The following is a 23,379-nucleotide window of genomic DNA, read 5'->3' on the forward strand; positions in this document are numbered from 1 at the left end:
ACTCCTAGGGCCCCACCTCAGGCCTAAGGAATCAAAACCTGGGGTAGCTCAGACACAATCAAAATCTGCATGAGACCTCCTGTGGTTTGATGTACAGTGAATTTTGAAGAGCAATGCTTGAAACCCTTTCCTAATCATGGCCTGAAATTAAAAAAGACAAACAAAAAGAGACAAAAAGAAACAAAGAGAAAACACTAGCAAACGAGATGCTTTCTAAGTTCTGTAATGAGAAAGGGCAGGGAGTGTGGGCAGAAGCAGGGTAGGATGCCCAGGCAGAGGATGGGTGTGGCTGGAAGGATCTGGGCCCCAAAGGTGTCCCCGTTCTACTCCCAGAGCCTGTGAATACGTCAGGCTCCCTGGCACAGGAGAATTTAGGTAACAAACTGGCTGACCTTGAGAAAGGGAAATGAGCCTGGATTACTCTGGTGGGACTCATGCCATCATGAGGGTCCTTAAAAGTGGAAGTGGAGAGGGACGAGGCAGAAGCAGAGAGATGGCAGCATGAGAAGCTGCTGGTGTTGGAGGTGAGGAACGGGCCACCAGCCAAGGAATGCAGGTGGTCTACAGCAGCTGTGCTGGGCAAGGAAATGATTCTTCTCTGGAGCCTCCAGAAAGAAACCAGCCCTGCTGATCCCCTGACCCCAGCATAGGGAGACTCCTGTAGGGCTTTGATATGGTTTAGATTTCTGTCCCCACTAAATCTCATGTCAAGGTGGAATCCCCAGTGTTGGAGGTGGGGCCTGGTGGGAGGTGACTGGATCATGGAGGTGGTTTCTCATGGTTTAACACCGTCCTTCCTCAATGCTGGCGTTGTAATAGCGAGCTCTTGTGAGATGTGGCTGTTTAGAAGTGTGCGGCACCTCCCTATCCTCTCTCTTGCTCCTGCTCTGGCCATGTGAGGGGCTGCTCCCCCTTAGCCTTCTGCCATGACTGCAAGTTTCCTGAGCCACCCCCTACTCCACCCGGAGAAACTGAGCAGGTGCCAGCGTTAAGCTTTCTGTACAGCTTGTGGAACTACGAGCCAATTAAACCTCTTTTCTTTATAAATTTCCCAGTCTCAGGCATTTCTTTATAGCAATGCAGGAACAGACTAATACAGGCTTCTAACCTAAGGACGGATAAGATAATAAATTTGTGTTGTTTCAAGCCACTAAGTTCACTGTAATTCAAGACAGCAGCAAGAGGAAATGACTATAATAGGCTCTCATCTATTTTCCACTCTCTCAAAGAGGGTAGGTCCTCCTTCTAAAGAGCAGTTCCTTCTCATCCCAAGCCAAGCCTGCTTTCACGTTCAGAAGAGAAGGGAATTTTTTTTAAGTACAAAAGGGTCTAAGCAGAGTGGAGGAGAGGTGCCACACTCCCATTAGGTCTGCTCCTGTGCTGTGCCACTCACCAGGAGGGACAGACTGTGTCAGGAAAGGGGGCAGTGACTCCCAGGGTCCGCAGACAGAAGGGGCGTGGGACCTCCAAAAACACTCAGATATCATGGGAGGGGGCTGGGCTTCCTGCAGGGCTCCACCTCCTTTTCTGGGATATTAATGCAAAGGGCTGAAGCACTTCAGGATGCCTGGATGACACCACCTTGTGTGTGAAGGGCCTGCTGAGGTTCCTGCATGTATTTGATAAGTATTTGAATAGCACTGTGTGCCTCTTTCATAGTAATAAATGAGGGTAGTTATTCTTCTTGATAATATGACCTTTTAGAATAAATATCTTGCTCATATGCTTGGGGTTGTCTATAGGGTCTAGACCAGGGATTAGTAAACCAAGGCCTGTGGGCTAAATCTGTCTTGCTGCCTGTTTTTGTATGAGCTAAGAATGATTTTTTCATTTTTTAAATGGGTGCAAAAAACCCAAAAGAGGATGATTTTATGACATGTGAGAACCACATGAAATTCAAATGTTAGTGCTTATTAAGTTTTATTGGAACACAGTCACACTCTTCCATTTGTGTATTGTGGTCTTGGCCTGTTTTCTTGTCGTACAGACTACAACATTTGAGTTTTTATTTTTATTTTTGTCAAGACAGAGTCTCGCTCTGTCACCCAGGGTGGAGTGCAATGGTGCGATCTTGGCTCATTGCAACTCTGCCTCCCGGGTTCAAGCAATTCTCCTGCCCTGGCTTCCCGAGTATCTGGGATTACAGGCACGCGCTAGGCACGCGATACCACGCCTGGCTAATTTTTGTATTTTTAGTTACAGACAGGGTTTCATCATGTTGGTTAGGCTGGTCTCGAACTCCTGACCTCAGGTTATCTGCCAATCTTGGCCTCCCAAAGTGCTGGTATTACAGGCATGAGCCACTGCACCAGGTCAACATTTTATTTTTTATTATCAGTACATACCTCCTCTGTCAAAACAAGAAACAACAAGTGGACTTAGAGCCTCCCATCTTTATGGCACAGTGAAGGTGCTTTATTTGCTAGCAAATTACATGGCAAAGCACTGTTGTATTATGCAATGATGCTATATCTCTGCTAAAAGAATATATAATACATGTCACTGTTAGCAGACCTACTACTCACCATGCTATCCAAACTCACAGAAAGCAATGGTCAGAAAACTTAAAATGGAATGTCTCATCACAGCAGAATTTTCTTTACACAAGTAAGTTTCTGAGTGGCTCATTTGTTAGCCAAACAGGAAAAATCATTTCCTGGTGGTAAGGTAATTAAATTGTGTTTGATTGCAACTGCTGAAGAAATGCGTCCAGAGAAAATAAACTGTTAGTCTTTTGGTCAGAACAGTTGTTTGAAGAGTTGAGAATGCTGGGAACAACATTTTTTGTCGATTTAAAACTGAGGTGAATGATTCTGAGTGGCTTTCCTTGGCTAGTGATGCTCAGTTATTATTTATTCAAGGAGTCAATGCTGAGTTCAAGGGGGCTGAAAATTTAGCCTCTGTGAACTGTCTTTGTGGATCAGCTATGGTGAGACTTTCTTTTCTTTTCTTTTTTCTTTTTCTTTTTTTGAGATGGAGTTTCACTCTTGTCGCCCAGGCTGGAGTGCAATGGCATGATCTCCGCTCACTGCAACCTGTCTCCTGGGTTCAAGTGATTCTCCTGTCTCAGCCTCCAGAGTAGCTGAGATTACAGGTGCCTGCCACCACGCCTGGCTAACTTCTGTATTTTTAACAGAGACAAGGTTTCACCATGTTGGCCAGGCTGGTTTTGAACTCCTGACCTCAGGTGATCTGCCTACCTTGGCCTCCCAAAGTGCTGGAATTACAGGCATGAGCCACTGCATCTGGCCAGTGAGATTATTTTCAAAGACATTAAGAAAACATTAATTCAGTGAATTTGAAGTGGAATCCACTAAGATGAGTTACCACTGATAGTAAAAAATATATGTGGAGCAGAAAAAGGCTTCGTTGGACAAATTTACAAACTTGTGAAAATGTAAGGTTTTAAAATCCCATTGTTATTTATTATATTACTCACTAGCAAGTATTCTGCAGAGTCTGCCATGAGCTTTGGAACCCTTAGCATCAGGAGTGAACTTTACTTCTGTGAATAGTGTCAGTTTCATTAATGTTTGTTAAAAAACAGAAGCTGAGTATCCTGACTTACCTTACAGTAGCATGGTGGCTTAGCAGTGGTAAAGTTTTATTGTGAATTTTTGAACTTAGAACTAAAATGAACACTTTTCTGGAAGAGAAGAACCTTTGACAATCTCTATTATTGAACACTGAATTGCTTTGAAAATTGTCTTTTGCTGAAGATCTGTTTCTTAAGTAATTCAACCCAAAATTATAAGGCAGAATTGCACCCATATGCAAATCTTATACTGCAATAAAGTCACTTAGGGACATTGATGTTGCTTGAATCCTAAACAATGTCAAGGTGCTTTGCAAACTTCCTGTGCCGTCAAAAGGTAAAATAGGAAGTGAGATCTCCATTTCCACACAAATTTGCACACAGAAATATTTTCAAAGCTCAAATGACAATTCCAGGAGGCTTTTCACAACTTCACACAAGTGCAAAGGAAATTTCCAAATTTTGACATCCATTTAACTGTGCAATTGAAGAGCTTCCACTTCAACATGTTATGGAATGGCAGAAGGCAGATATCAAGAGAAGAATCAAACACAATTTATAGATGTCTTCCAAATGATGAATCTGCTCCATTAAAAGTCACAAGCTTGTGGACTGACATCCATATTTGGCAGTATCTGTCTGAGTGAAAAGACATTTGCAAATATAAAACACGTAACATTTCACTACAAGTCAGCATTAACAGATGACATCTGATGTGATTTTGATAACAGGAGCACTTACTTTGAACATTAATTTTGTGAAATGTTATCCCTCCCCAAAAACAGTTTCATTCTTATTAGTAGACCTATCTTATAAAAAATTATACTCAATTATTTCTGTTATATTTTATATTATGTTTTAGATTTCATTAATAAAAATTTGGTGGAAATGTTTCCTCTCTTGATATGTAAGTATCTATATAATATCCTTGATTTTACGTCTTAGTCAATAAAACGTAAACTATTCATCCTACAGAAACAGTCTGTTAACTCCTGGTTTAGACTCACCTTGCTATTCAAAATGCAGTTCACAGTCCAGCCTGATCAGCTTCATGTGGTGCTTGCTGGAAGAAGAGAATTGTGGGCCCCATCTGAGACCTACTTAATCAGAATCTGCAATTTTTTCAAAATCCCTGGGGATTCAAATGTACATTAAGGGTTGAGGAGCCCTGTTGTGGAACACTTGAAAAAAACAGCAAGTAGGTATGCTGTTGTGGTCCGACAGCCTCCCAGGGCCATCTTTCTCTTGCACTTTATTGCTTGCACACACATGCTGCTGCGAATGTCTTGATGTTGCCGCTGCAGTATGATGTGAACACAGCTCTGTACTGTCTGTGGCAGCCTGCTTCCATCATCCAGGGTGAGGCATCAGCCACTCGAATGCTTCAAGGAATAGTAGGTGTGCGAGATTTGTCTCCAAAAGCTACAACCCAGCTACACATCCAGGGTGCAGGCAGTTTAATATCAACAGAGCGCCTGACTTAGATAAGAGGAACCCAGATTTTCGCGGATTTCTTCTTCTACTTTTTTTTTTTAAGGCAGACTCAGCTGTTCAGCTGCCTGGTGGTCTTGGTTTCCCTCTGTTTGAATAAAATGCCAGTATCATCAAAGGAAGAAACAGAGGCCTTGGATTTTATCTACCTAAACTCAGACTGAAATACAGCAATGCTAGGTACCTTTTATAATAACATGACTCTGGTAACCCTGTTTTACAATACATATTTGCTGCTGTCAGTCTTCCTTGTCCTTTGTAAAGAAGATAAATTTCAAACAAAAAAAAATCCACATCAAACACCTCCACTCCTTCAATCTTCAACAATCACGTGACTGATGTCTTCATTTAAATTGTGAGGATACACTTTTTTTTTTGGTAATGATATAAGTCAGATATAATAGTTTCAAATATTTATATAGTTCTAATGTTTTTAAATAGTTGTAAGGTTTTTAGAATATATAGTACATATAGGAGGTCCTCAATATATGTTGTTAGCTCTATCCATCCCCACCAAATTACAATCAGCCTTGACTCCTCACCTCCTCTACTATTTACATCCAAATCATCAGCAAATTTTTAAATTTTCTTTTCATTAGTTTGTGCACCATTTATTCCATGGCAGTTGTATTAATTTTGCCTTTTAAAGTCAGGGCTTTAAAATGCAAACTACTTGGCAAAATATTCATCATGACATTTTGAGATTGTTAAGACAAACTATAATGAAAAGCCAGAGAAGAACACATTAACTATTCTTCACTACATATAGTTACTAGGAGGAATAAACCAAGTCACAGATCATCTTAGTACGGTGCAGTTCACTCGTTTAGAATTGGTTTATTAGGGCAATTGTTAATGCTGTTTAGAGAAACACTGAGAACAAACATCCATTGGAGGTAAAGTGACTGAAACCTTAGCTAGAGGATGCTTGTTATCTTAAACATTTGAAAGTAGATAGAGCAGGAGAAAATCCATTTTCATGTACAGTTTTGATTTTTTGGCTATCAGAGTTTAATGTGTGAAGGATTTTATAAAGGATGTTGAGGGGTCTTTCATAAACATTATTCCATTTAAATAACTTATAGGTGTATTTAGAAAAATAAAAGGTACATTCTATTACCAAAACTTTGAAACGAAGACAGAATATAAAATTCCTGACCCTACTGACTCTGCCCTATTGATTATACAGCACACTTATATTATGGTTGATTGTCTCTGATTAACATAAATAAAATGTCAATATCTAACCTTAAAGATAAATGCCAGTCATTTTTCAGATTCTTGAAAAATGTCTGATGAGGATGATTTGCATTAAAAATGTAAGAAAATGTAAGCATAAATGATCACATCACATGAGCTTCTTGTCTTTTTATTTTTCTTATTTATCCTTAATTTTCAAATTTTCCCCTGTGAACATGTATTACCTTGGTAATCTGATAAAGAATGTAACATTTTTTTAAACTGTTAGGTATTTTGTCTGGAACATTATTTATTTAATAATTGATTGTATTTGTTAGTAGTAAATTAGATTATCTGCTAACACTGTCATGTAATATGAAGATATAAGCAATCCATATACCTATTTCTAGTAGACTTGTTTAGCATGTTTACTTAAGACTGATTTCTTTTTTTTCTAAACTTTTATTTTAGGTTCAGAGGTATGTGTGCAGGTTTATTATATAGGTAAACTTGTGTCTTGAGGTTTTATTGTACAGATTATTTAATCACCCAGGTATTAAGCCTAGTACCCATTAGCTATTTTTCCTGATCGTCCTCCTCCTCTCAACCTCCACCCTCTGAGAGGTTCCAGTGAGCATTGTTCCCCTCTGTGGGTCCATGTGTTCTCATCATTTATCTCCCACTTACAAGTGAGAACATGCAGTATTCAGTTTTCTGTTCCCACGTTAGTTTGCTAAGGATGATGGACTCCAGCTCCATCCATGTTCCTGCAAAGGACATGATCTCATTCCCCTTTTTTATGGCTGCATAATATTCCATGGTGTATATGTATCACATTTTTCTTATCCAGTCTATCACTGATAGGCATTTAGGTTGATTCCATGTCTTTGCTATTGTGAACAGTGCTGCAATGAACATTCTCGAGCATGTATCTTTATGGTAGGATGATTAATATTCCTTTGGGTATATCCCCAAGTAATGAGATTGCTGGGTCAAATGGTAGTTCTGTTTTTAGGTCTTGGAGGAATGACCACACTGTTTTCCACAATGGTTGAACTAATTTACACTCCCACCAACAGTGTATAAGTGTTCCTTTTTCTCTATAACCTTACCAGCATCTGTTTTTTAATAATAGCTTTTTTAGTAATAGCCACTCTGATTGGTGTGAGATGGTATCTCACTGTAGTTTTGATTTGCATTTCTCTAATGATCAGTGATGCTAAGCTTTTTTTTATATGTTCATCAGCAAATTGTTAATTTTCCTTCAAAATCTATCTATGACCTGAGCATTTCTCGTCACCCCATTACTACCACTCTGCTCCCAGCCTCTACCGGCTGTTTGGATTATTACAAATAGCCATAGTAAAACCCAAGGTCCTTTTAGTGCCTTATATGTTCCTACTTGGTTGACCCCTGGCCTGTGGCTTATTCCTTCAACACATCAGTTCATACAAACCTCAGGGCATTTGAACCTGGCTCTCTATATCCCAAGAATGACCTCTTTTGTTTCCTTCAGGCCCTGGCTAAAATGTCCACTTTCTCAACAAAGCCTTCCTGACCACTTTATTGAAACTTGCAAGTCGCTCAGCAAGCCCTGTGTTCATAAGTTACCTTTTTTTTTTCCTTTTCTCTCTCTCTTTTTTTTTTTGAGACAGGATCTCACTCTGTTGCTCAGGCCAGAGTGCAGTGGTACCATCACGGCTCACTGCAGCCTTGACCTGCTGGGCTCAAGTGATCCTCCCACCTCAGCCTCCTGTGTAGTTGGGACTACAGGTGCACGCCACCATCCCTGGTTAATTTTTTTTGGTATTTTTTTGTAGACACAGGGGTTCACCATGTTGCCCAGGCTGGTGTTGAAATCCTGGGCTCAAGTGATCCACCTGCTTTGGCCTCCCAAAGTGCTGGTGTGAACCACCATGCCCAGCATTAATTATCCTTAATGTGAAAGGAAAATAAAATCTTGGGGCCCTAAACACACTATGCCAAAGAGAAAGTTAAGCTTGGGAACTGAATCACGCAAAAACTGCCTTTTTTGGTTCCTAAACAGATGGCTACAAAGACAGCAGATAGAAGGTCACCTGTCTCACCAGGTGGCCTCTCTCACTAACTGTTCACAAGGAAATTCTTTGTGAGCCCTAAAACCCTAAAACAGAGTTTTGTTTCATTTCACCCCGATGATATAAACTAACAGTGTATCTTCACAGGTACAAAGACTAGAAATCATCCCTCTGAGAGAAATGCATATTTGACCTCTACTCTATGTTGGCTTTACCTCATGTAAAATGCAGATTTACTGAGCATAAGACAAATGCATAGTTGATGTCCCTTTACCCCTCCTTTCACGTGTGGATTCAGTGAGCGCTCAGCAAAGCCTCACAAGACTGTGACCACTCACCTCACCACCTACTCTCCCTTTTTTTCTTCCTTCCTTCCCCTCCTGTCTGCTCTTTCCTCTTTAAAGTTCTTAAAATTCTCTTTGGAACAAGCATAGTCCACAAATCCTACTGTGACTTGTGTCTCTTTTCCTTGGGCTGTCCTCAACCTTGGCAAAATGAATCTCTAAACTGATTGAGATCCGTCTCAAATACTTTTTGGTTCATACGTTTCACTGATGGAATACGGCAGGGGTCCCTAGTGGGCAGTCCCCAGGAAGAGAAGCATTTATAGGAAGGGTGGGGAAGCTAAAATCCAAGCTTCCCTGACTTTTGTGATGCTGTTTAGTTGCTGGCATTGGAGATGCCCCTTAAGAATCCCACAATGAAGCTGTTCCCTTTTTTCAAACTTGGATCTTGTCCCTGATAAAATGCAAATGAGTCTAGGAAAGAGAAAATGTTAGGCCTCGCCCTTTAGACCTCAGTGTGAACTTGGCAGTGATGGGAAAAGGAGGGCAGGAGACCCCAATCACCAGACCCTGCTCTGTGCATGGGTCTTACCTTGTGGATTTTCATAACAATCTTTCTGGATGAGATTTTCATATTCATTTTAATGCTCCAGGAAAGGGAGCTCGGAGGTGCTCAGTGACCTGCCAGAGGAGGCAGAATTCAAGTCAGGTCCTGGCTCTAGAGGCCTGTTCTTTCCTTGTATAGCAGAGGTTTCCTGCCTTCTCTTTTTCTTTTTTTTTTTTTTGAGACATAGTCATGCACTGTCGCCCAGGGCTGGAGTGCAATGGTGCAATCTCGGCTCACTGCAACCTCTGCCTCCTGGGTTCATGCAATTCTCCTGCCTCATCCTGCTGAGTAGCTGGAATTACAGGCTCACATCACTACACTCCGCTAATTTTTTGTATTTTTAGTAGAGATGGTGCTTCACTATGTTGGCCAGACTGGTCTTGAACTCCTGACCTCGTGATCTGCCCACCTCGGCCTCCCAAAAGCGCTGGGATTATAGGCATGAGCCACTCGGTCTGGCCTTTCTGCTTATTTTTAAATGATTGTTTTCTCTCTAGATAGGTGTTGAGGGACTGAATGTATAAACAGGCAATGGCCAGACTCTATATAAAAATATATATAGTCTGACCCACAACCTGCAGCAACTGGCCTAGAAAGGCAACCTACTATTGACAGTATCCAGTACAACAGGAACCACTCCAGGAAGACAAACAATAAACTTTGTAACGGTTGGCTCCAAATGGCCACAACTTGACTAATAATTGTCAGCTTGCTTAATTTTTGCTCCTACTTAGGACCAACTGGGGAAAGCCAAAGATGCTCTGCTAACCAATTGCATGGGATGTCCCCTTTGCACTTAACCAGACTACAGCTTCCCCACGCCAACAGTCTCCAATCAGGGCATATATGAAGCCTTTCCTTTTCCACTAAAAAGCTTTCCCACTCATCTGCCTGCCTTTGAGTCTGCCGAACACAAGTGATGGTTACTGACTCCTTTGCTATGGCAAGTTCTAAATAAATAGCTTCTGCTTGTTCTCATTTGGGTGGCCTTCATTTGTTTTCTCCCTATGCTCACAGAAGTCACTTCATGTTGTACACACATGTTTTGTGGACATACTTTTTCCTGACAAAATTGTTGTTAGCATGAAGAAATTAAATACATCAGTGTTTCACAGTGTTCTGCAAACAGCACAATGCCCCATATGGAGTTCCATGGTGTTCATGGGCTGGGAACATCAGAGACTGGTCATTCCCCTTGACCTGTCGGGGGTCCTTCCCTCTCCCTCTTTTTCTCACCTCTCTCATTCTCTGCCCACCAGGGAGTTTCAGGTACGATGAAGGAAACAGAGACTATTTAGTGAATGACACAGGGAATGTACTCTCTGAAAGGCAGCTACTATTAGCAAGGAAAAAAATCTGTTCACCTTGTAGATATGTTTCTCTGGGAGACCTAACCAGGTCCAATCACATCCTCCACTTCTTTAGAGGGAGAACTGAATAATTAAGAATTGGTGCTTGCTGGGAGGATTAAGGAGTAAATGGACCAGGTAGAAAAATCAGAGATTTCCAACTGGATGGTAACTCTACAGAAAAACATTACAAATGTTCACATACCATTCTTTTGTCACTATTTTAGTTTAAATTATATAATAATAAAATTTTATTTTTGGGAGTAATGTCAGCAAGATGGCAAAATAAAGTTCCCAGCCCTCATTTACTACCTCTCTGAAAAACTGATTTAACAAAATATATGGGCCAATATACCTTTATGAGAAGTCTAGAATCCAGTTAAGAAGACACAGTACTCCAGATAAGTAAAAAACCAAAACAGCTGCATTAAAGGAGGTAAAAAGAGCTCTCCATTTTATGCCTGTTGAGCCTGCCCCCTAGCTGGCAAGCACAGGGCCCAGAAAGACCACCCTGGCCACTCTCTGCCCGAGAAGTGGTATATATATCCAACTCTGAATTTATGTGTTGCCTAAGGGACCAATTTATAGTGTGCCTCACCCAGAGTGCTGAGGGACTAAGAATAGTATAAATGCCTGAGGGCAGCTAAGAACAAAGGAAAGGGGTTTGCTGTGGCCAGCATAGCTCTGCCTGATTGGGAAAAGCTGCAAAACTCAAGACTTCTCCCCACAGAGGGAATGAGAGGAGTGGGGTACCCTGGCCTATAGTATAGTAGTGAGACACTGGAAGGAACAAGAGATTATGGGCTCCTAAAAAAAGAAACCAGTAAATCCCTATAATTAAAATGCACAAGTCCAGGGAAGACACATCCACAGAAAAAGTTTGATAGTTTCCCAGAATCTGTAGCTAGGCTGATTGGTGAAGATCTTTCTCTGCTGAAGCCAGTCCATAAGGACTGAGAGGTGGCTGTTTCTTCAAATGCACAGATACCAACATAAAACTACAAGGAACATGAAAAAAAGGGAAATAGGACACAACTGAATGAACAAAATAAATCACCAGTAACCTACCCTAAAGAAACAGAGATCTATAAACAGAGATCTGACAAAGAATTCAAAATAATCATCTTAAGAAGCTCAGTGAGTTACCAGAGAACACAGACAACTGAGTGAAATCAGAAAACTTTTTATGCATAAAATTAGAATGTCAACAACGAAATAGAAACTATTAAAAAGAGAACTAAACAGAAAGTATAAAGCTGAAGACTACTAACTGAACTGAAAAAAGTCACTACAGGGGCTCAAAAGCAGACTTGGGTTAGTAGAGAAAGAATCAACAAACTCAAGATAGGTCATTTGAAATTATCTAGTCAGAAGAGTAAAAAGGAAAAACAAAAGAATGAAAAATTGAAGATAGTCTACAGAAGTTATAGGATACCACTAAGCTCATCAATATATACATTTTGAGAGTCCTAGAAGGTGAAGAAAAAAACTAAGGAAGAAAGCTGATTAAACGAAATAATGGTCAACACTTCCCAAATCTGGAGAGGGAAATGGACATCCAGATTCATGAAGCTCATGAATTACAAACAGGACAAAGCCAAAGAAGTTGATACTGAGACACATTATAATCAAATTGTCAAAAGTTGAAGACAAATAATTTTGAGAGCAGCAAGAGAAAAGCAACTTGTCATGTACAAGGGAGCCTTCATAAGACTACTGGCAGATTTCTTAGCAAAAATCTTTCAGGTCAGAATGGAGTGAGATAATAGGTTCAAAGTTCTAAAAGAAAAAAGTGCCAACCAAAGAACACTACACCTGGCAAAACTATCCTCCAAAAAAGAAGGAGAGAGAAAAATTTTCCCAAACAAAAGTTGAGGGTATTCATCACCACCATATATGACATCCAAAAAATGCTAAGGAGAGTTCTTTAAGTTGAAACGAAAGAACACTAAACAGCAAACAAGAAAGAATATGAAAGTATAAAGCTCATTTGTAAAGGTAAATATGTAGACAAATAAAGAATACTGCAATGTTGGTATGTAAATAATTTTAATTTTAACTTAAAAGTTAAAAAACAAAGTATTAACACTAACTATATAAAAATGTGTTAAAGAATACACGACATAAAAAAATGTAAACTGTGTCATCAGTAATATAAATGGAACACTTCCAAACTCATTTTATGAAGCCAGTGTATGCTGATACAAAAGTCAGATTAAAACACCACAAGAAAAGAAACTATAGGCTAATATTCCTGATGTCCACAGATGCAAAAATCCTTGATAAAGTATTTGCAAACTGAATTCAACAGCACTATGATCAAGTGGGATTTATCCCTGAAATGCAAGGATGATTCAACATATGCAAATCAATTAATGTAATACACCACATTAACAGAGTAGGATAAAAATAACAGTCATCTCTATAGATACAGAAAAAGCATTTAACAAAATTCAACACCATTTCATGATTAAACACTCTCAATAAACTAGGTATAGAAGGAATTTACTTGACTATAGTTAAGGCTATATGTGAAAAGCCCACAGCTAATATTATATTTAATGGTGAAAAAGCAAAAGCTTTTCCTCTAGGATTAGGAACAAGGCAAGGATGCCCACTATCATCACTTCTCTACAGCATACCACAGGAAGTCCTAGCTGAAGCACTTAGGCAAGAAAAAGAAATAAAAGGCATCAAATCGAAAGAAGAAGTAAAATTATCTGCTTGCAGATGGCATGATCTTATACATAGAAAAATCTAAAAATGTCACCAAAAAATGATTAGAATAAATAAATTCAGCAAAGTTAGAGGATACAAAATTGATGTATAAAATCAGTTGCAGGCTGGGCATAGTGGCTCATGCCTGTAATCCCAGCACTTTGGGAGGCTGAGGTGGGCACATCATGAGGTGCAGCCCATCCTGGCCAACATGGTGAAACCCTGTCTCTACTAAAAATACAAGAATTAGCTGGGTGTGTGTGGTGTGCAACTGTAGTCCCAGCTACTTGGGAGGCTGAGGCAGGAGAATTGCTTGAACCCAGGAGGCGGATGTTGTAGTAAGCCAAGATTGTGCCACTGCACCCTAGCCTGGGGGAGAGAGTCAGAGCGTTTAAAAAAAAATCAGTTGCAGTTTTACACACAATGAACTATCTGAAAATGAAATAAAAAACAATCTCATTTATAACAACATCAAAAATAACAAAACACTTAGGAATTAACCAAGGAGGAGAAAGACCTTTATACTGAAAACTTGTATACAAAACAGTGATATAAGAAATGAAAGAAGACACAAATAAATGAACAAAAATCCCATATTCATGAATTAGAAGATTTATATTGTTAAAATGTGCATACTACCCAAAGCTAACTTCCTGTTAGGTGCTAGCGCAGCTGGTGACTTTAAGTTGAAATCAATGCTCATTTACCATCTGAAAATCCTAGGTCCCTCAAGAATTAGGCTAAATCTGCTCTGCTTGTTCTCTATCAAGGGAAAAACAGAGCCTGATGACAGCACATCTATTTACATTACAGTTTACTGACTATTTTAAACCCACTGTTGGGACCTATTGCTCAGAAAAAAAGATTATTTTCAAACTATTACTGCTCACCGACAATGCACCTGGTCACCCAAGAGCTCTGATGGAGATGTACAAGCAGATTAATGTTGTTTTTATGCCTGCTAACAACACATCCATTCTTCAGCCCACAGATCAAGCAGTAATTTTTACTTTGCAGTCTTATTATTTCAGGAATATGTTTCATAGAGCTATAGGTGCCAGAGACAGTGATTGCTTTAATGGACCTGAGCAAAGCAAATTGAAAGCCTTCTGGATTAGCCAAGCATGGTGGCACACGCTTGTAGTCTCAGTTACTTGGGAAGCTGAGGCAGGAGAATCATTTGAGCCTGGGAGGTTGAGGCTGCAGTGAGGCATGATCATGCCACCACACTCCAGCCTGACAGAGTGAGACCCTGTCTCAAAAAACAACAACAACAACAACAACAACAAACCTGGCAAGGATGCACAATTCTAGATGCCATTATGAGCACCCATGATTCCTGGGAGAAGGTCAAAATAGCAACGTTAACAGGAATTTGGAAGAAGTTGATTGCAACCCTCAGGAATTGCTTTGAGGGGGTTCAAGACTTTAGTAAAGGAAGTGACTGCAGATGTGGTAGAAATAACAAGAGAACTGGAATTAAAAGTGGAGTCCAAAGATATGAGTAAATTGCTGTAATATCATGATAAAACTTTAATGGGTGATGAGTTGCTTCTTATGAGCAAAAAAAGTGATTTCTTGAGATGAAATCTAATCCTGGTGAAGACGCTGTGAACATTGTTGAAACAGTTACAAAGGACTTAGAATATTCTACAAACTTAGCCAATAAAGCAGCATGTTTGAGAGGATTGACCCCAATTCTGAAAGTTCTCTTATGAGTAGAATGCTATCAAAAGCATCACATGCTACAGAGAAATGTTTCATGAAAGGAAGAGTTAACTGATGTGATAAACTTCATTGTTGTCTTAGTCTAAGAAATTGCTTTCAGCAACCACCACCCTGATCAGTCAGCAGCCACCAATATCAAGGCAAGACTTTCCACCAGCAAAGAGATCTGGACTTACTGAGGGCTCAGATGATCGTCAGCATTTTTAGCAATAAAGTATTTTTAAATTAAGGTGTGCATTTTTTTTAGACATGATTCGATTGCACACTTAATAGATACAGTATAGTATAAACCTAACTTTTATACGCACTGAGAAACAAAAAAATTCATGTGACTCACTTTCTTTCCGTATTAACTTTATTGTGGTGGTTTGGAACTGAACCTGTAATATCTCTGAGACATGCTTATGTCTGATAAGGGGATAATCTCTAAAATATATAAAGAACTCCCACACCTCAATAGCAAAAAAAAAAAAAAAAGAAAAAACCAAAAAAAAAATCCAGATTAAAAAATGGGCTAATGACATGAATAGACTTTTCTTAAAGAAGACATAGACTGTAATCCCAGCACTTTGAAAGGCCGAGGTGGGCAGATCACTTGAGGTCAGGAGTTTGAGACCAGCCTGGCTAACATAGTGAAACCCTGTTTCTATTAAAAATACAAAATTTAGCCAGGCATGCTGGCAGATGCCTGAAATTCCAGCCACTCAGGAGGCTGGGGCAGGAGAATCGCCTGAACTCAGGAGGCAAAGGTTGCAATGAGCCAAGATCGCGCCACTGCACTCCAGCTTGGGCAACAGAGAAAGACTCTGTCTCAGAAAAAAAAAAAAAGACATAGAAATGTCCAACAGGTATATGAAAAGCTCAATGTTATTAATCATGAGGGAAATGGCAAATAAAAACCGTAATGAGATATTACCTCACACCTTTTACGATGGCCATTATCAAAAAGACAAAAGTTAGCAAGTATTGGCAAAGATGAGAAACTGAAACCCTTGTACACTGCTGGTGAGAATGTAAAATGGCATAGCTGCTATGGAAAACAGTATGAAAATTCCTTAAAAAATAAAAAAACATAGAATTACCATAAAATCCAGCCATCCCACTTCTGGGTATATATTCAAAAGAATTGAAATCGGAATCTCCAGGAGAGAGCTGCACTCTTATGTTTGCTGCAGCGTTTTTCACAATAGCCAAGATACTGAAGCAACCTAAATGTCCACTGGCAGGTGAATAAAGAAAGAAAATGCGGAACATACATACAATAGAATATTATTCAGCCTTAAAAAAGTAGGGAATGCTGCCAGACGCAACAACATGGATGAACCTGGAGGACAGTATGCTAAGTTAAACAAGCCACTTATGGAAGGAGAAATACTGCATGATTCCATTTATATGAGGATCCATAATAGTCAAACTCACAGAAGCAGAGAGTAGCATGGTCATTTCTAGGGTTTAGGGGATAGGAAAGTGGAGAGTTGCTATTCAATGGGTATAACATTTCAGACACGCAAGATGATTAAGTTGTAGAGCTCTGCTGTACAATATTGTCCCCGTATAGAACAGTACAAACTTTTTAAGAGGGTAGATCTCATGTTAAGTGTTCTCACCATGATAAAAATAAATAAATCAACTCAAAGAGGCAAGAGGAGACTTTCAGAGGTGACGGATATGCTCTTGGGTGTATACACGTCAAAACTAACCAAATTGTACACTTGATAATATGTGCTCTTCTCTGTACGCATTTCAATTATATCTTAAAAACGCAGTTAAATTAAAAAAAATTTTGGTAATGGACTTAACCTTCACCTCCATTAATAATTTCACAGGAAGAAATAAAATGTTCTAGGTAAGAGCAAGCTATGATAAGGAGAAATTAAAAGGAAATAGTGATATTAAGGAAGAATGGAGGCAAAATGCAAGAGATGGAGTCCAAAGACCCTGGAGTGGGCTTCGTGGCTGGGTCTGGAAACTGGGGAGGGAGCCTGGAAGTGGGCCAGACAACTGAGCTCCTCTCCCTCTGTGCCTGTGGGTTAGCAGGAGTTGGGACACATATTACAGAGGGAGGTGCTTATCATTACTACTCACTGATCACCCCAGGCCCATTCCTCACTATTCCCACTTTCAGCCCAAAGACCCTGGGCCATAAGTTGCACCTTGGGCTACTCAGGGCATAGTGAAGTCACAGCAAAGGGTTAAATGGAAGGCCTGCTTTGGAGGCCAGGGTGACTGTGTGGTAGGGAGTGGGAATACTGTTCCTGGCATTCCAAGCCGTAATTCCAAATACACTGCGTGATCCAGGCTGTGACTTAGGGTATAATCCACATGTGTGATCCACGATGTGTTCCGTGGTGTGACCCACTGTGTGATCAGGGAGTGCAGAAGGGTGTGACTCACTGTGGGACCCGCAAAGTTCGGGCTCCACTGAAGAACACCAGTGCTGTTTCCTTTGTATTGTGGGTTGAATAACAGGATTTTGCCATTACTCTAGAAACCCATCCTCTATTTTCCTAGATGAACATTTCAGCTATAACTAATTAAAATTGATTTATCCTATTTGCAGTTAGGATAACCTGTAGGAATTTAGGTGAAGGAAAGGCTGAGGTTGAACATCACCAGCAGAACTAAGATGCTTTTCTTCCGAGGCCACAGACTGGGGTGCGGCCTGCCTCCATCAGTCCCCAGGCAGCAAGGGTTAACACGGCCACAAAGAGTGTGTGTGCATGTGCCCATTGACACTGGGCTTCCTATCCCCTGTTCCAAGCTCATTACATTATTGTACCCAAGCCAAGGGTGGAGAGCATTACTTCTGTAAAAAACGTCATTAGAGCAAAAGAGGGAAATGGATCTGAACATTAAATACCATCCTCCATTAGACACAGGGAAGTCTATTGGATCAACCATAGCTCGGCATGCTTTTTAGTTCCATGCAGCACTTATCAAATAGCTGATGTTCAGGAGCCTGTTACATTAAAAAGTAATTATAAAACAAAGTACCAGTTAAAATAATTTCAGAGATAAAGAGTCACGTAACTGTTTCTTAACTGGCACTATTTTCTCCATATTGTATTGGTTCTTTTCAGCACATTGAATTCCTTTGTACAATGAAAACCTATAACAAATAACACGTTTCTATATTTTCTTAAAAAAGAGGGACACTTCCTTATAGGTTACATAAATCAATTAGGGCATATTCTAAATGGATTTTAAACAAAGTAGATGTAGGAATTTCGATAAAACTATGCACAATGTGTGGAGTGTTTTATTTTTCATTTGCTCTATGTGGCACCTGCTGCTTTCCAATGAGCCTCTCAAAATGAGGGGTTTCACAAAGTTGTTGATTTTAAGAACAGAAAAATACTCTACAAATTTGATTTTTTTTTGTTTTTAAGATGGAATCTTGCTCAGGCTGGAGTGCAGTGGCGCGATCTTGGCTCATTGTAACCTCTGCCTCCTGGGTTCAAGCGATTCTCCTGCCTCAGGCTCCTGAGTTGCTGGGACTACAGGCAAGCGCCACCATGCCCACCTAATTTTTGTATTGTATTTGTAGTAGAGACAGGGTTTCGCTATGCCGGCCAGGATGGTCTGGAATTCCTGACCTCAAGTGATCCACTGCCTCAGCCTCCCAAAGTGCTGGGATTACAAGAGTGAGCCACCACACTCAGCTATAATTTTTTTTTTTCAGTGGGAGGGCTCTTGGATGCTGCTGCCCTCCTCCTCTGTCCCGCCTCCCTCCTCCTCTGTCCCGCCTCCCCTTCTCACTGGGGTGGGCTGCTCCCACCATCTTCTGTGCCTGCATGAATGCATTTTATGCTGTGCTGCAATGGCTGGTTGATGCCTTTGTCTCCCTCACAAGGTCATAAGCTCCTGAGCACACAGGACAGCTCCAGAGACAGCTCCAGTTTGTAGACTGATACCTGACAGAACCTAGGACATGGCAGATGTGCCACTGATGTCAGTAATTGCTACTGAATAAACAAATAGAAACCCATAACACAGCACTACTGATGTCCTTCTCAATAGACAAGTTGCTCTACAAATCAAGCCGCTGATTGATCTGTGGTGTATTCTCACTCTCGGGGCTATGCTGGCTTGGGCCTTGTTCTGGGCTTCCTCACCAGGACAGCTGTGGGCTTGTGGTTTGTCTACACCAGCCTCTGAGGGTGATTGGGGAGAAGGAGGCCGGCTCTGGGATCAGCACTTGCCTCTTGCTCGGTACTGATTCCTTCCTGGGGCCACTCTTGCCATTCTGAGTCTTGTTCTGCTGGCGAGCTTTATGTCTACAGATTTCTGTGTCTGGCCTAATTCCAGTGGCTGATATTTTCCCAGAAAAGAAAATGCAGCTGGGGTCGAGGCAAATGTGTGCTCTATGATTCTGGCGCTGACCTGTGTTTCTCCTGTGGCCTCCTGGCTGGCAGACTCCAAATCACATTCTCTAGATGCTCCCAAAGTACCTGTAAAATACAACTGCTTCTCTGCAGCCAAATTAAAGATTCCCTTTTGTCACTTTTTATCCACCTTCCTTTCAGTGATTCTCTTCCCACCTAGACAAGAGGAGTTAATTTAGAACTCCACTGCCAAAAATGTCCTACAGACTGTACAGGGGAGAGTAGCTGATGGCTGGATTCTGAATTAGTTATCTGCTCCCTCCTCCAAAAGTTTTAACACTTTAACCACAACTTAAAAAAAACACCCATTTTAATCACAGCTTTAAAAAAATCTGATGTTGTTCTTACAGCAGTAGTAAATGAACAGAGTGTTCATTGCCTTAATGTGGTCAGTGGTTTCGATTAAATAACAAACAGCACTTGAAGTTCACAATGAGTGGATTTCTTGGGGGGAAAAAAAGGCTTTTCATTTTTCTTCTTCATGCTGATTTACAGACAATCTCCAACCTCCTGTGATGGTGCGATCTATAAAATGCAGCTTCTAATATTGACTTGTGGAGCACTTTGATGGCTGGAGATAAAAGCAGCAGTTTCCTTCCTGTTTGATAGCACTGCACACTGTTGCTTAAACTTTCTTCATTTTCTTGAAGCATCAATTCCATTAGGTAATCACTCTAGGTTGCTGCTACATTCTGGGAGCTGTGGGTGCTTCTGGGTTCTTTCAGCAGCTCCTTGACGAACAGGAAACCAGCTGCCAGGTGCAAACTTGGAACAGATTTCACAGCTGCTTCTGCTTATAGTTTGCACCCAGGATCAATAACAGCATTATGCTTTTATGATGATGATTATTATCATTTGAGACAGTCTTGCTCTGTCGCCTAGGTTGAAGTGCAATGGTGCACTCTCGGCTCACTGCAACCTCCTGTTTCAGCCTCCCAAGTAACTGGGATTACAGGTACCCGCCACCATGCCTGGCTAAGTTTTGTATTTTTAGTAGAGATGGGGTTTCACCATGGTGGCCAGGTTGCTCTCGAACTTCTGACCTCAAGCTATCTGCCCACCTTGGCCTCCCAAAGTGTTGGGATTACAGGCGTGAGCCATTGCCCTGCCTGGCCAGTATTATGCATTTATGTGCAAATATCAACATTAAACTATTAAGTTCCTACCTCCCTTGTTCCTCCCAACTCATAAAATATCCTAAGGCAGGGGGACGCCCATCATATTATTGAGAGGTTTCCACGTGAATCCCTGGAATCATGTTCTTGACCCACACTGTTGCCATTTGTCTCCGAGCACGTGCAGGCTCAGAATGGTATTTTTCTCTTAGGTCCTTGTCCTTTCTCTTCAACGACACAGTGAACTTTTCCAGGGCTGGGCTATGCTGTCTGCCTCGTGGAATCTCCACATTGGCCAGAGAAGAACCTGGCACAGAGTAGACCCTTGCAGAGGTGCAGATGTTTGCAGCTGGTGAGTAATATAAGGGATTTGATGAATAAAGTGAACTTTTCCCTTGTGACTCAAAGTGTGGGTACTATCATGGCTTATTTTCCTGTTTATGTCAAAATATTCTCTTCTTATGCTTTTCCTGGGAGAAGTTCATTTCCTTAGAAGGAAAATTCACTTCAACTACAGAAGAACACACCAAGTGAGCATTAATCCAAAGCATAGTGATGCAACCTACACCTTCTCCAAGGCTCTTCTGCTAAGAGTAGAGAAAGAGGATGTCACAGTGTGTTTACTGTCTTCCTCAATCCTCCATCAGTTGGCAGGTTGACCTGCCTCTCACTAAATAACATTTTCCCAGAGCAGCAAATGAAATCACAGCGGGAAGGGTTGGAGAGAGCTGTCTAACCCTTGAAGATTTTGTTGGGCAGCTTCTCTAACTCGCGGCTTCAGTGGCATTTGGTGTAACACCTGATAACAGCTAGGCAACAATCCCATGATTCCTCCTGATGAGGTAGACATGGGGCAGCCTTGCAGGATGGGACACAGGGCCAAGCCAAGCCAAGTGGCTTGCAGGGGTGGCGTGTGTGTGCCCTTCCCTTCTCTAGGGAGGTACTGACACTTCAGTGCATGTCTAGAGGACTTTCTTTGCTAAGAATAATTTAACCCCAGAACTGCAGTTGAAAAAGTCTTTAAATGATGCTTTTTTATTTATAAACCACAGCTTTCAATAATGGGCTGCTATCTTTCCTGCTGTGGTTAACTGACCTGTGCTTTTCAAGAGTAGGGCCATCAGCTTATGGCCCCTAGACGGGCTCATTAGAAGAACACTACACCCATCTGCTCTGGCCACTGTGCTATCCTATTCTTCTCCACCAGCTCCTCCTCTTGGGATCTTAATTCAAGGACAAAATCCTTCACTGACCTCTTTTCTTAGTAAGAGACTAAAACAAAAAGCCTATTATTTGGAGCAGTTTTAGGTTCACAGAAAAATTGAGAGGATGGTACAGAGTACAGCTGCCATGTACTCCCTTTCCCCACAGGCCTGGCCTCCCCACCAGCAGCATCCCTTACAGAGGACTGCAGTCCATGAACCTACCCTAATGCATCATTGCCACCCAGAGTCCACAGGGCTGGAAATGTTACACTAGGATTCCCTCTTTTGTATGTGGTGACATTGTCCACTCTTAATGAATCACATGGAGCGGTTTCCCTGCCCTGGAAGTCCTCTGTGCACTGTCTGTCCATCCCTAGCAAGGGAATTCTGAAAAAACAGGGAATAGTTTTCACTTGACCCCTAAACATACTTAGAGTCACTGCTTCAGATGACAGAAGGTAATTTTCTGTTTTTTTAGCAAAGAGTTGGTTTCGGCTTAAAGCCAAGCCCCACCCCCCAAAAAAACCCATAACCAAAAAAAACAAAACAAAGCCCAACAACTAAGTATTAATAAATTTATTTTTTAATAAAATAGTGGCTCATGCCTGTAATCCCAGTACTTTGGGAGGCCGAGGCAGGCAGATCACCAGAAGTCAGGAGTTCAAGATAAGCCTGTCCAACATGGTGAAAACCATTTCTACTAAAAAAAAAAAAAAAAAAAAAAAAAAAAAAAGCCGGTTGTGGTAGGGGCACCTGTGACTCCAGCTACTTGAGAGGCTGAGGCAAGAGAGTCACTTGAACCTGGGAGTCAGAGGTTGCAGCGAGCCAAGACGGCACCACTGCACTCCAGCCTGGGCAACAGAGAGAGACTCTGTCCCCAAAAAATAAATAAATAAAAATAAAAATAAATAAATGTAGACTCAAAGTAAATTATCCTGAGTGCTGTGAGGATAGAGAAATAATGATCTAGGGCTCCTTATTCGGATTTATGCAGAGGGGTTTTGGAGATCTTCTGATTATCACTTTCAATATTATCAGTTGATTTTGGCCTTGGAGTTAGGTCTTATCTTTGAAAATGCTAATCTTTGGAAACTTTTCATAGACTAATCAAATTAGCTAGATACCTGAGTTAGCTAGGTCTTTTGGTCTCAACTCAACTGAAACACCTGCTTACCACTAAAGAATTTCACTCTGAATGACACATTAGTCTGAAACCCTTAACAGGGAAAGTCACTTGTGCTGGAGGAGCTGAGGCTGAGTCCAGGCACCTGAGTGTTTAGAAAGTGGACGCATAGCCGGAGTCAAACAAAGATCAGCAATTCCTCAATTCCTCTCCTGCCCTCGTCTCTTCACCTCCAGGAGCATTCACCATTCCAGTCTTATCCATCACTTTCCTGGCTGTTTCCTGGATGGCACAGGGTGCAGGAGTAGGCACATCTGTTCTATCCTGTAGCAGCAAAGTCCTCCCAAAAGCAGGCACCGTCGCTGCTTCAGTGCCTTCCTGTCTCTTCTCCTGCACCTGCCAGGCTATGAACCTGCACACCCAGTGGATTCCTTCTCAGCCCTCCTTACCCCCGAGCTCCCGACTGACCACTGCCTTCCTCCTCAAACCTCTTCCTTTCTTGGCTGCTCCCAGCCCTCTGTCATTCTTTGTACTCTTCTCCCTCCAGCCCCCTTTGAAAGGCTGGAGTCCTCCTATCCTTGGCCCTCCTCATTTCCCTTCTCA

At 41.2% G+C, this 23,379-nt stretch overlaps 1 protein-coding gene and 1 pseudogene across 1 annotated transcript in view; both read right to left on the reverse strand.

The window, feature by feature from the left end:
* LOC135276090 (asparagine synthetase [glutamine-hydrolyzing]-like) overlaps window positions 1-706 on the reverse strand; it is a 29,653-nt pseudogene extending 28,947 nt beyond the window's left edge.
* The window catches only part of GNAL (G protein subunit alpha L), a 183,573-nt gene that overhangs the window by 154,672 nt on the left and 5,522 nt on the right, over window positions 1-23,379 (reverse strand). The gene's annotated exons all lie outside the window — the stretch shown is intronic.

The sequence above is a fragment of the Aotus nancymaae genome, unplaced genomic scaffold, assembly GCF_030222135.1.
Source record: "Aotus nancymaae isolate 86718 unplaced genomic scaffold, 86718_ANA_hifiasm-v0.15.2.pri h1tg000020l, whole genome shotgun sequence".
Classification (NCBI taxonomy): domain Eukaryota; kingdom Metazoa; phylum Chordata; class Mammalia; order Primates; family Aotidae; genus Aotus; species Aotus nancymaae.